Consider the following 12764-nt stretch of genomic DNA (forward strand, 5'->3'; position numbering starts at 1 on the left):
GGTTTCCTTTAGCTTTTTTTTTTCATTGCCACATGATGCTTGAAGGCAGCATTCAAATTGAAACCAAACCCAGGTGATTTACTGAACTGTACAGCCACTTGCTCAAAAATGTCATGACCTATATTCCAGAGCAAAGCAGGAGCATAGCTGCTACTGCTAACATAATTGTTTCAGATTATTTTATTCCTTGCTAGTAAAAATAATAGTGTTAGTCTAATTTAGCCAAGGGAACAACCTCTCTCCATTAAAAATATTAAATATTTTTCAATCAGGTATTTTCTCCATAAGCTATTATTTCCAGTAAGAATTACATGATGTAAAGCAAAAAGAGGCCATACGGAACAGCAGTATGATACAATGCTGTAGTGATTCTGGGTGCCAATCTTCCCCCCTGCCAAACAAGTGCCTTTAAAAATGTCACTTCCAACACCAGTGAAACACGCAAGAAATTTTGATTCATTGCCTGGCACTGACTACCTGCAGAGTTAGTAAAATCCTTGCTCCTCAAAGCCAGAATTTTAAGTTATCACAACTGTTATCTTGAGATTTGCAACATGTATCTTTCAGAATATTAGGTTTTGCAGATTTAACTTCAAATCACAATGTTTCATTCTTAACCACAGAAGCTACCGTTATACTACCAAACACATACGTTGAGATTGCTATTTCTCAAAAACTCTTAAACTGTAGCCAGTCCAGCACTGCACTGTGGCATGGACACTATTTCATGCTCTCTTCTAATCTCATTTTCTTTACAGACACTTCTCTTAATCGTAAGTTTTTCATTCTAGCAGCTACCAAAGACAATTGTGAGCTGTACATTAATAACCACACCATACCTTTTTTTATTATTCAGTTACAGATTTTCAAAAATAGCAAGGACTATGAGTTTTGCTTTGGCAGCTATCTAGACTTCTACTGGTTTTGTATCAAAAATGTGCAATTTAGTGCACTCCATATTAGGAAGACAAACATTTCCTTTATAATACGAAACAATACCAAGCTTCTTGTTAAAAATAAATATTTCCACATACTTTATGCACTTAATACACTTACATTTACTTCCTTGAAACAGCTGACAAGTACATTTCAACGTATTAAAGAAAAGCCTCATAAAAAGCCAACTTTAAGCAATGACTACAAGAAAGTTTTTCAATAGATAGATTAATCTGGGGCTGCCAAACAAAGTTTCTGGTTTGTTTTTGCCTCTTCTAGCAATTCTGTTTAGCAGAATTGTTCTAAAGGACAATTCTATGTTAAAAACATCACAACAAAGAGACTTTTTAGACCCTTCTTACAGTGAAACTATCACTGGGCTTAAAGAAAAACAGAGGGTTTTTTTAATAAACTTAGCCTTTTGCCTAGATCATCATTATTTAGATCTTACGTATCTCATTTATTAAATTGAATTCCTGTCATTGGGTATTTCTGGTGCAAGCCTCAGGCTAATCTAGAGCAGTCAATTAGAAAAAAAAAAATAAAAAGAAAACTAAATTAAAAAAAAAAAATCGCAGAATATGCACTTGCTGGGGAATAGGTAACTAAAATAATGCAATGGAGTTGCTTATGTCATCACCAAGCATAACTGAAAAAGCTTGCAAAAGGCTAGGACATTAATTCTCTTGACTGAATTTTCTCACCCAACCTCAAAGAAAACCAGTATTTGTCTGTTGAGACAGCCTATCCAGAGTAGCTTGAATTTTAAGTGTTATATTTCCAATTTGATAATTATCAAACTCACCTGCTTGTATAAAACAGTCAAAAAGCTGTACCTGCAATTCTATGCCTTTTTTCTTTTTTTTTTAAATCACAGCCTGTCTCTCAAAGACAGCTTCCCAAATATGAGCACGCTGTACTATCAATACATTAAAAGCAGATATGAAAGCTTACTATGAGTACTGACATACTAAATACTTCCACAAAACATTTTTACTTCTGAAACAAAGAGAGGAAGCTCCCAGCTGCTATTCTAAAAATATAAAATTCGCAAAAACGTGAAGAAGTGTGAAAGGTCAGGCATGTTCTACTAAGTCATTATATAAGCACACCCTTTTCACAACAGTATTTTCAACGTATTACCTTGGTTCTCCACTAAGGGAGAATGTTGAATTATGAGGTCCCTAAACACCCTAGACACAGTTCAAGCTACCAAAATGACAAACACACAGTTGAGAGACTGCAATTAACAAAAGCATGACAACCTCACAGCCAAAGTGTTAGAATGGGTAACGTTGGCATCACTGGCAACAAAACCATGGATTTAAGTAAAGCATTTACAATACAAGGAATTCAAACACAGAGTGCAGTCTAGAAGAGCACTAGCATTTCACCAACATCCAAGTCAAAAGCTGCCTTCAATAAGCCCAACAAAGCATCCAAGCCCTAACTGTGCAAAATCAGACGATGGCTGCTCAGAAGCCCCAGCAAAACAGATGACATTAGCTGTACATCTGCACAGTGTAAGAATGTCATCTTATTATGGCACCTCTTGTGAATTTTCTGGAAAATGTAACAAATAACACGACTACTTTTCCATGTCCCACAGTAAGACCTGAGTCGCTCACTTACTACTAGAAAGAAAAAAGAGCAAAATCACAGAGGCCGGGAAGAGAAACTGGGAAGGTCTGCTGGAACAGGGATCACTTGTATTTGTATTATACCTTTTGATTTCTCTGGTTACTATCGAAAGGTAGATACTAAACTACACTTCCCTCTGGCCCTTTTTTGGTCAGTCTGACTTTCTAATGTCTCAATATGATGAAAGAGAAGAAGAATTAGAAAAGGGAAGCTGTAAGGGTCAAAGGCAAATAAGCAGTCGTAACAACTATGGGGAACGTTCACCTTCACGTTAACTCTTCTGGGGCTTAAAGTATTTACATGGACATTTTCATTTTGATCAACTCCTTCCCCTGTCCCCTCACACTTTTTATAAATCCCTATAGCAATAAACACCAAAAATTAGCATTCAAAACCACGTAAAAATCATTTACTGACTTCTCTGTGTCCTTAGTCACTTTCATTCCTCACCCTTGTTTCCTCAAAATTGTTTAAGTTACCTCCAAGAAGAATTCTAGCCAGCAGTTCCCAAATTCTTAGAAATTTATACTGCCCACACTAATCAGTAACAATTAGGATGAAGTGTAACAGGAATAAAAATACCTTTTTATGACATTAATGTACTTCTATGGGCAAACACAAACTGTCTACATGAACAGGAAGGACTCATATTTCCAAGGGCTAGTCTTCATTGCATCACTTGATCTGAGTTCCAATTCAAGTTTTACTCCAAAACGAACTGCTGGTACACACAAAATGCTCTCCAACTCCACTGATGTTATGCACTGCAAAGCCCACAAACACTTAAATTCAAGATGAAAATTTTGGTACTTGCAAACTACAGATATTCCAGTAATATCTTGAAGTTGGAGGTGGTATAGAACTGCCTAAAACAGCTACAACTCTTCCCACCTTCCTTCTCTGCTAAGTTTGTACAAGTATCTGGGCAGCCACATACTGAAAGGGACTGGACAGCTTAAGTGACAGACAACTAAGTTCCGAGAAAGGAAGATTAGAGCATTTCTTCAGCCAGTTCAACACTTGACTACACAAGCACCTATGTTAGCACAATAATACACAGACCACAGACAAAAACCAAGCAGCCAGGATTGGGAACAGTTATTGCTTATGAAGCACTGCCACCAAGAAGTTATTTGCCAGAGTTCTCTTCAAAATAACAGGAAATAATGAAAGTATACACCAGTGGCACAAAATAAAACAAATGGTTCACAGAATGGAAAAGAAAATACATCCTTTTTCTGCCACATGCATTTCAGATGACTCAGTCTAAATCATATAATCTAGTATTGTTTCTCAGTAACATCAAAAAAAAAACAACTAATTAGGCTCCCAAGGAAAAAAAAAAAAAGTATCAGTTTGCAGCATTTAAACTCTTAAAAAGTTTTCTTATAAAGGGAAATACACCAGTACCTCAGTTCAGTACAAAGAAAAAACCCCCGAGTTACTTGCAAGCTTATTTTAAAAGTTTAGCCAGCAACTGACTTTGTCCACATACTTCTAAATTAAAATTCTGGATCTTGTATTTTGTATCTAAAAGCACACATGCAAACATAATGCATTAGATTAAAATTATATGCATTTTATTTTCACACTTATTTGCCTGCAAAAGCTCGAGAACTGAAAAGGCATTGCAGAGCCTTTGTACCAAGTTAAAACTTTGCGAAAGGAATAAAGAGTTAACAACAAGGAGAAAAAAACCAACATATATACTTTTTTTATTATAACATATCTGTGAGAAATACAAATATGTGTATACCATATGCTTGCCCAATACACAAATGTAGGTATTGGAACAAACCTGTGGATCTCAGCAAAATCACTTAGTCTAATTTCAGGTAAAAGAAAAAAAAAATAAAAAAACAACAATAGTTTGCATACACAACACAAGCACAAATTAGAAGCATCTTACTTGTTATGCTGACATAATAAATAACAAGACTAGATCTCTGCAAAGTGCAGTAATGAAGTCAAAATATCTAGATTTAATTACTTTGAACTGTTTTCCACTGGAGAAATTTCTGAAAGTGCACACTGCTATAGAATTTATAATCAAAACATTCAAAAATACCTGGAAACATGTCACTAATACCGCACAGTAAGGCCATAAAACTACACAAGTGATTACACTAAACAGAAAAAGTATTTTATTTCAATGTAACTATTTTTTACATAAAATACTGGGGGCAGAGGAGAGCAGGGAGGGAGATGCATTTCTAGTTAAGATAGAAACCAATTTACAAAAAAAGAATCTAATTCCCTAAATAGTATTTTGCTCATGAATGGTAAATTACTGAAATCTGATTCCTTACATTAGAAGGATTACTACTGAGTTTACTAACAAGTACTTGTTTCCTAACAAGTACTGAGAAAGGACTTCATGGTCACTTACATTAACATTTATTTCATTCCTCACCCATGTCACTGACTTACTACATGATGTCAAGCAAGTTACTGCACTTCTAAGCCCAACAGTAACATGGAAATCATGCTCAGCAACTCAGCAAATGACCTTCAAGATCTACTCTCAGATTTTTAGTCACTGACTGAAATCCTATTCTGATTAATTTACTGCTTCTTAAAAATACCTTTTATTTTTTCTGCCCTTTAACCTTTTCTTTCTTATTTAGAAATTGTATGGAGGATATTAAGAATTTGAGCAATTAAGTCAGGGAGTTGTCCACCATCAGCAGTAACAAACTTCACTCTTCAAGAGTTTGACAACAGCCTAATGTAAAATGAAACATCACATTTGAGAGACAAATGGTCAGACTGCAATTTTACTACTCTAGTTATTGAGCACTGTTTTTCACAGAACTGTAACTCCATTCAAATACCTTTCTACTACATAGGGAACCAACTCAGAACTCCCAACTATGCTAAAAAACATGTTTCTGGTCCAAATGGACACCCTGTTCAGACAGAAAAGCTAGACCAGTGACTGACATACCTGAGTCCAAAACCAAGGTGTCATCTTGGTACTGCTAAATCAACAGAAGAACATCAGCACAAAACACAACACTTATACCAGTTAACATACTGAAGCAACACCAAGCACATGCAGAGGGTTTAAACCAACTTTGTTTCTAAACTGTTTCCCTTTTTTGTTCCTAAACTCTCTCCCTTTTCTTGAATAACTGAGAGACACAAAACTCCTGAGAGGCTGGATGAATGCATGTAATAAATGATCACCCACTACTCATTTAAAATGGCTCAGTTTCCAAAATTTTGGTTTATTCCAATGATTTCTAAAATGGATTTACGCATTGACAGAAAAACATAATATTAATTCCACTTGAAAAAACTTATGTACAGACTGTATTATATTAAATATTTATACAACCATCCTGCTGCTAAATACCAACATCTCTTTTTCATTTACAATGCATGAAAACAGGAACGGCATACACTGAAGTTATAAATTTCTACCTAATAACTTTAGTTATGGGGAAATTAATATATATATATATATATATCTGTAAGAGGTGTGGGCCATTTTTCTCATTGTTTCATCTCCTTGACAGCACAGTACAAGTTGCACTCTACATTTCAGACAGGACTTACTCCCTTACCACAAGAGTTTGATGCTTACTGCTTGCTTAAGAGGAACTGATACCTTTCATTCAAACATTTCATGCTCAGATTAGAATAATTTACTAACCAAGACTTCAAAAATTTCTTTTCAAAGATTTACACATTTCTAGATATGAAAAGGTAAAATGAAAATGAAACAGTTTTGATATCTGATTCAGAAGCACACAGAAGGCAGATTCAGGGAAGAGATACAGTCTGTGCGTGCAAGGGCAGCATCAGGAGAAACCAATGTCCAGCTGGAGCTAAAACAGATAACGGATAAAGAGCAGCAAGGACAGACCCCTGCATCAGCAGCAAAAGGAAGGCTAATGAAGCAACCTCTCTTGTTCAGTGGAACAGGGGATTTGATAACCATGTACATGGAAAAGGTTGATATATTTGATACCTCTTTTCCTCCAGTTTTCACAGGTAAGGTCCATCCTCAAGCCTCCTGGACACCTGAGCCTAGTAGCAGAGTCTGCTGGAGTAAAGAATTACCTCTGAAAGAGGAAACTTGAGCTTAGAAGCCCAGAAGTCAGTGGTACCAGACAGGATACATCTGGCAGTTCTGAGGGAGGTGGCCCATGTCACCGAGATACCACACTACCACTTTTTAAAGACAAAGAGACTGGGGGAGGTTCCTTATGACTGGAAAAAGGCAAACATCACACACAACTTCGAGAAAGAGGGAGGATCCAGGCTGCTACAGATCAGCCTAAGTCCTAAGTCCATGAAAGGATGACGGAGCTATTCCTACATCCAAGAGGGACAAGAAGGTGATGGGAAATAGCAAGCATAGGTTTACCAAGGGCAAATGATGCCTGATGAACACAATAGCTTACTGCAAGGAGATTAGACTGGCTTAGCAGATGATGGAAGAGCACTGAATACAGTAGCCCATCAACAAGTCTCCCATAGTATTCTTACAGGCAAACAGGCAAGACAGGCACTGGGGAAGTGAGCAGTAAGATGTTTGGGAAATTGACTGGACTGCTGGGCTGAAAGAACAGCAAGTGGCAGTAGCAACTCTGGTAACAAGTGGTTACAGTCATATCTGTTGGCAATTATCACTGAAACCAGCACTATCTGATGTCTTTATTAACAACTTGGGTGATAGGACAGAATGGATCCTCAGCAAGTTTGACAATGACACCAAACTGGACAAAGTAGTCAATGCCCTGGATGACAGGGCTCCTTCACAGAGGGACCTGGACAGGTTCGAGAAATGCACAGACAGAAACCGCATGAAGTTCAAAGGCAAGTGCCAAGTCCTGTATTCACAACAGAATATCCCTGTGTGACAAGACAGGCTGGACACTAACCATATAAAAAGTGACCTTTGCAGAGGATTACCTGGAAATCCCAGCAGGTAAAAGGTTTAAAATGAGATGGCAGTGTACCTCCACAGCAAAGGAGGCCAAGCACACCCTGGGTTATTTAGCAGGAGTCTAGCCAGCCAGTCCAGGGAAGTAATCCATCCCCCCATTCAGCACCTGTGAGACCACGTTTGGAGCACTGTGTCCAGTTTTGGGCTTCCTGGTACCCAACAGACACTGACACACTGGAACAAGTCCAGAGGAGACCACTGAGCTGGCCAGGTGGAAGGAGTACAGGATGTACAATTGAGAGGATGACAGAACTGAGTTTGCACAGCCTGGAAAAAAAAAAAAAAAAAATCTCAGAGGAATCCATATTGCTGTCTATAATTATTAATTGGAAGGGTGCAGAAAAGACAGAACTGGACTCTTCTGGATAGTGCACAGTGACAAGACAAGAAGCAACAGACAAGTTGGAAAGTCAAGTCCACTTCGTTTAAGGTGAGTGAGTGGGTGGGGTTTTTATTGGGGGGCATCATTATGAGAGTAATCAAACAAAGAAACAGGTTATCCAGAAAGTTTTTAAGGGCTGGAACAATCTTTAATAAATTGCTCTTACTTTAAGCAGGGAGATGGATTAGATGACCTCCAGAAGTCTCTTCCAACCTAAATGATGCTGTTTCACTAATGTATTATTTCATCTGCCTAGGATTCTATTTTATAAACTTTCATTTAGCAAATTTTGCATCAAGTTTATTAATTCTAATTATATATTTTAAAATGTCCGCTGTCCTACACATACAGGAAGCACGAATCCAATGTGGTATACAAAAATGTTAACATCTCTTACCTACTTGCCCTTAGAACTTCTTCCCTTCATACCACTGCACTTCCCCCACAACCAGGGAACATAGGTTTTCAACATCAAAACGACTTTATTGTTTTAAGCTTACTTGATTAAAAAAAAAAAAAAAACAAAAAAAAAACCAACCATGCCTTCTTTGATATCCTGATTCATGTTTCAGGGATGATGACAGTAGGAATGTACAGCTCACTTTGTGGCAAAACCTATTTTTTCCTCTGTCCACTTAAAATCAGTAGAATCATCTTTGTCCATGCTCTATTATTTCCAAAGAGAAGAAATGTTCCACCAAGGAAACAATATGGCAGAGGTTTTCCACAAGGGCCTTACTCATCTTTCAGAGTTATCTATTTAACTAAGCAGGTTTTGGACCTTTTTTTAAATTATTTATTTATGTACTGTTTATAAACAGTCACACCCAACAAACTATTTTTTCTCTTTCAGCTTCACAAAGTCCACTCTTGGAACACTTCTGGTGTCAAAATCAAGTACACCTCTTAGAAGACACCAAGGTATTTTCTAATAATCTACACATCGGTTTTGTGTCTTTTTGAATTTAAGAATACAGAAAAAGGTGAAATAAAGCAATCTTTTCAAGTATGTCAGCTTTGCTTGTGAACCAGGACTCCGTCAAAGACAAAAGATTCCCTTCAGCAATCTGGCATACAATAATGGCTCTTTTAACAGCTGTACCAGTATAACAGAGTAAGATCGAACCCAGAACAAACTGTCAAAGGTACGAATTTCAAAAACTATCTTATGAAAATGTACCTGAAAACATCTTCATGTCCATTAAAAGGACACCTCTATGAAGTTCAGTGTTAAGACTCAAAATGTGCATTTTAATTTTCACTTAGAAAGGTCAAGATTAAAATTCATGGGAAGAAACCAAGAGTCATTACAGGAAAGATTAGTATAGGTAGTGGTAAAAGAGGAAACAAACATTCAGTGTTGCACTTTGACACTTTTCTGCATCCATTTGTTTTAAAGTGCTGCTACGCTTGATACCAGATCAAAAGTGCTAACGTATCAGTCCATTGGGTACATAAAATGAGAATAATCCAATGACAAATTAATCTAGACTGTAAATCAGAAGGTATGTAATTACTAAGGTCAGTCAAGTTTGAAAGAGCCTTCCAATTACAGCAAAGTTGATAACAATATACAGCTGATTATTTTAAAATTAAAGCTGATTAAATTTACAAAAGTCCCTATCTAACAATGCCCAGCTCACTCCGTGAAATAAAAGGATCAACAAAATTTTACAAAGAAAGGATATGCAGAAGAAAACCACAGCTACTTCTGCAGATGCACAGAAGAAAAACAGACAGAGAGGAAGCTCTTACAAGCCAGCAGTCAATTTAATGTTGCTGAAAGTAGAAAGAATCATAGAATAGCTTGGGTTGGGAGGGACCTTAAAGATCATAGAACCACTAGATCAGGTTGCTCCAAGCCCCATCCAACCTGGCCCTAAACACTTGCAGGGATGGACCATCCACAACTTCTCTGGACAACGTGTTCAGTGCCTCACCACTCTCATAGTTTTTTCCTTTTATCTAATATAAATCTGTCCCCTTTCAGTTTAAAGCCATTACAAATGACACCATGGCTTCATAATCATTGTAAGCCAGTACTGAGTGGAAAAAGAAGAGTTCCTGCCACCATTACTATGATTTGCTACCTTCAGAACAAGTGGCATAAGCCAATCAAGAACATAGGGTAGCTTCTTTTAGCAGTAGTGCCTTCTTGTACTAACTTACTTACTATAAAACCATGACCACCGATAAATGCATCACCCACAACATATGTGATTGTACTAGAACTGCTGTTAGCCTTCCTCCCTACCAGCACACTTCTTCCTTCTCTGGACTGAGACAATGTCCATATGGCCAGGCAAGTGAGCTGGTTCAGGAAGCTGTTCTAAAAAGTAATTGGGGGGAGGGGGGGAGGGAGAAGGAAAGAGGGGGAAGCAAAAAAAGAAAAAAAAAAAAACAACAACAGAGAAAAAAAGTACTACTTCTTGACCAGATAAGTTCTTTACTTACTTTCTGGCTGTGGAAGTCCCATTGACAAAACAAGGTAAGGAGCAGCCACAACTCAGATTGTCTTCAAATGCTCGGGAGTATGCACCAGGAACCTGGTTTCCACAGAAAACCACATTATGCCCTCAATCTTTTTGCAATCCCCTTACTAACATTACCAAATCTTAATCTGCAAATCAATTCTTAAAGCACTGAATGCTATTTTCAACCGAGCAATACATTTCACTGTAACCATCTTAAAGAAAACACTTTGGAGTACTTCCAATAGTGCTCCAATTCAGCTTCCATTCTTCCAGCTCTGGAGTCAATTTGTGCTTACTGTGTGTAACTATATTTGTAGTCTCTGCAAGTTTAAACTGTAAACTAACCCCTTAAATGGTACCATTAATACCATCTAACCCACATAAATGCTACTAGTTGCTATCCAACCTAAAACCTAGACACACAAGCATAACTTGCAGGACTAATTTTATGCCCCCAGTAAACCTTCATAAGATCTGCAGCTTGAGTGATGGGCTTCAGTTTGATGGGCACTCAGGATTTTGGCCTTTATCACAGAGATTTGATCAAATAAAATCACAGTACCTTTCTTGAATTTAAAGGGATAAGAAGCTGTTGCCTGTAGCATCACCAAAATCTGGAAACAGAAAGGACAGTTCCCCTTCTGCAAAGTTGAAAATTCACCAGCATGTTTGTGAGGCTACAGCTTAACAATAAAAGGGAAAAGCAACACTTTCTAAGCCAGCTATTTCTTACTTGTTGCTAGATTTGTTTCCATCTTAAAGAAAAACTGACATTTTAAATTTCTTCTTTCCTCTCACAAAAGAATGGATGCATATAGCTATGAAACATGTTAAACTGATTCACAATACCACGAAAAACTTTTTTAATAACACAGTTTTGAAAGAGTGACAACAAGAGTGAAATACATGCCGCACTTCAGAAACTTAAAATGAGCAGAGCTGGCAAGTCCATTTTATTCAGAGCGTCGTACCTACTTCAGATAGTTTCAGCAGGTTTTGAAGTACTCTACAGACAAGGATTTTTATACCAGGTCAAGGCTGGGAAGGGTCTGACTGTGAAAGTGGGTAAAAAAAAAAGAAGAAATGACACAACAAGAAGACGTAGATGCATTTGAGCCATGCAGATACAGACTAGGACAGTAGCTTGCTAGTTTTGGCTCCTGGGAAGTGATTTCACTTTTCCTAAGGAGGAGGAGGAAGGAAGGTAGACGCTTCCATCACGCTCTCCCTTCTCTCACCACGAAAACAACTTTATTTTTTAAATCCTCCACTTTGCTCCAGCTTCACTCCTCCCGAAGCGGCACTACCCCTGCGTCCAGCCGCGCACAGGGAACACTAGCCCCTCAACACAAACCCAAGAAAACACGAAGAAGCGGCACCATCCCCCGAACAGCCACGCATCTCGTGCCCCCTCCTTCCTCCGCCGCCGTAACGGGGGCCGGGGCCAGCAGCCGGCGGCTCCCGGGGCCGCACAGCCGGCCCAGAGGCGGCGGCCGCGCCGGCAGGGCCCGCCGGAGAAGGAAGCCACCTCAGGTCACTGGGCACTGTCACCCCTTGACGCGGGGCGGGCAGACGCCCTTCTTCCCCCGCCGGTTCTCCTGAGGGAGCGACGACGCTTCCCGCTTCCACCCTCACGAGACCCCCACCCCCTCGCCTCGCCCTAGCGAGGGAGGCCCGCGGCAACATCCCCCCCTCTCACCGATGGCAGCCGAACCTTTCTCCCCGCTCTGCCGCCGCCTCCAGCCCGGCCGCTGCCTGGCTCAACCTGCGTTCTCTGCACAGCGGAGGAGTCAGCCAGGCCAGAATGGCTCGGCGGGCCCCGCAGCCGCCTCAAGGCCGGGCCAGCGCCGTCCACATTCCGGCGGCGGGTGGATGGCGGAGCGGGCGGGGGCGCGTGCGCGCACCTCTCCCCTCCCACTACTGACACTGCTCTAGCGCCGGCACCAAGTGCGGCCGGGTGGAACGTGGGGCGCGACTGGCCGTTACCCGCCCCCGCCGCCCGCTTCGGGTCCGCTGATCGGAATGGCGGGTTCTGGTGGTCGAGAGGAACGCGGCGTGTGAGCTGCCCCGCGCTGGGCTGCCTCGGCGGCTGACCTGCACCGGGACTGCGGCCGTGCTGAGGGTGCTCGGTTTGGTTGCCGAGGCTCGAAGTTGGTCTTAAGTTCAGCGTGGCTTCGTGCGAGTGCCGCCTTCAGGAAATTCTGCCCTTTACAGGCGATCGGGCTCGCAGAAAGGCTGGCGCCGAAACGTGTCAAACTTCTTGACCACACTGAAGAACAATGGAAGTGACCTACAAATCATGGCACTCTTAAAAAACGTTTTGCCTTCTCATAAGCCAGCCTCACTAAGAAGTAGCTTGTGTTGGCTTACCAAC

General features: G+C 40.1%; 1 protein-coding gene across 1 annotated transcript in view; it reads right to left on the reverse strand.

Annotated features, from left to right (window-relative positions):
• RABGAP1L (RAB GTPase activating protein 1 like) overlaps positions 1–12212 on the reverse strand; it is a gene marked incomplete at its 5' end in the record, with an annotated part of 248601 nt that extends 236389 nt beyond the window's left edge. The window contains one exon of the mRNA XM_080623938.1: positions 12090–12212. The remainder of the gene's footprint in view (positions 1–12089) is intronic.
• Positions 12213–12764: the final 552 nt, after the last annotated feature.

This window comes from Psittacula echo (genome assembly GCF_963264785.1).
Source record: "Psittacula echo genome assembly, chromosome: 7".
In the NCBI taxonomy this organism is placed as follows: Eukaryota; Metazoa; Chordata; class Aves; order Psittaciformes; family Psittacidae; genus Psittacula; species Psittacula echo.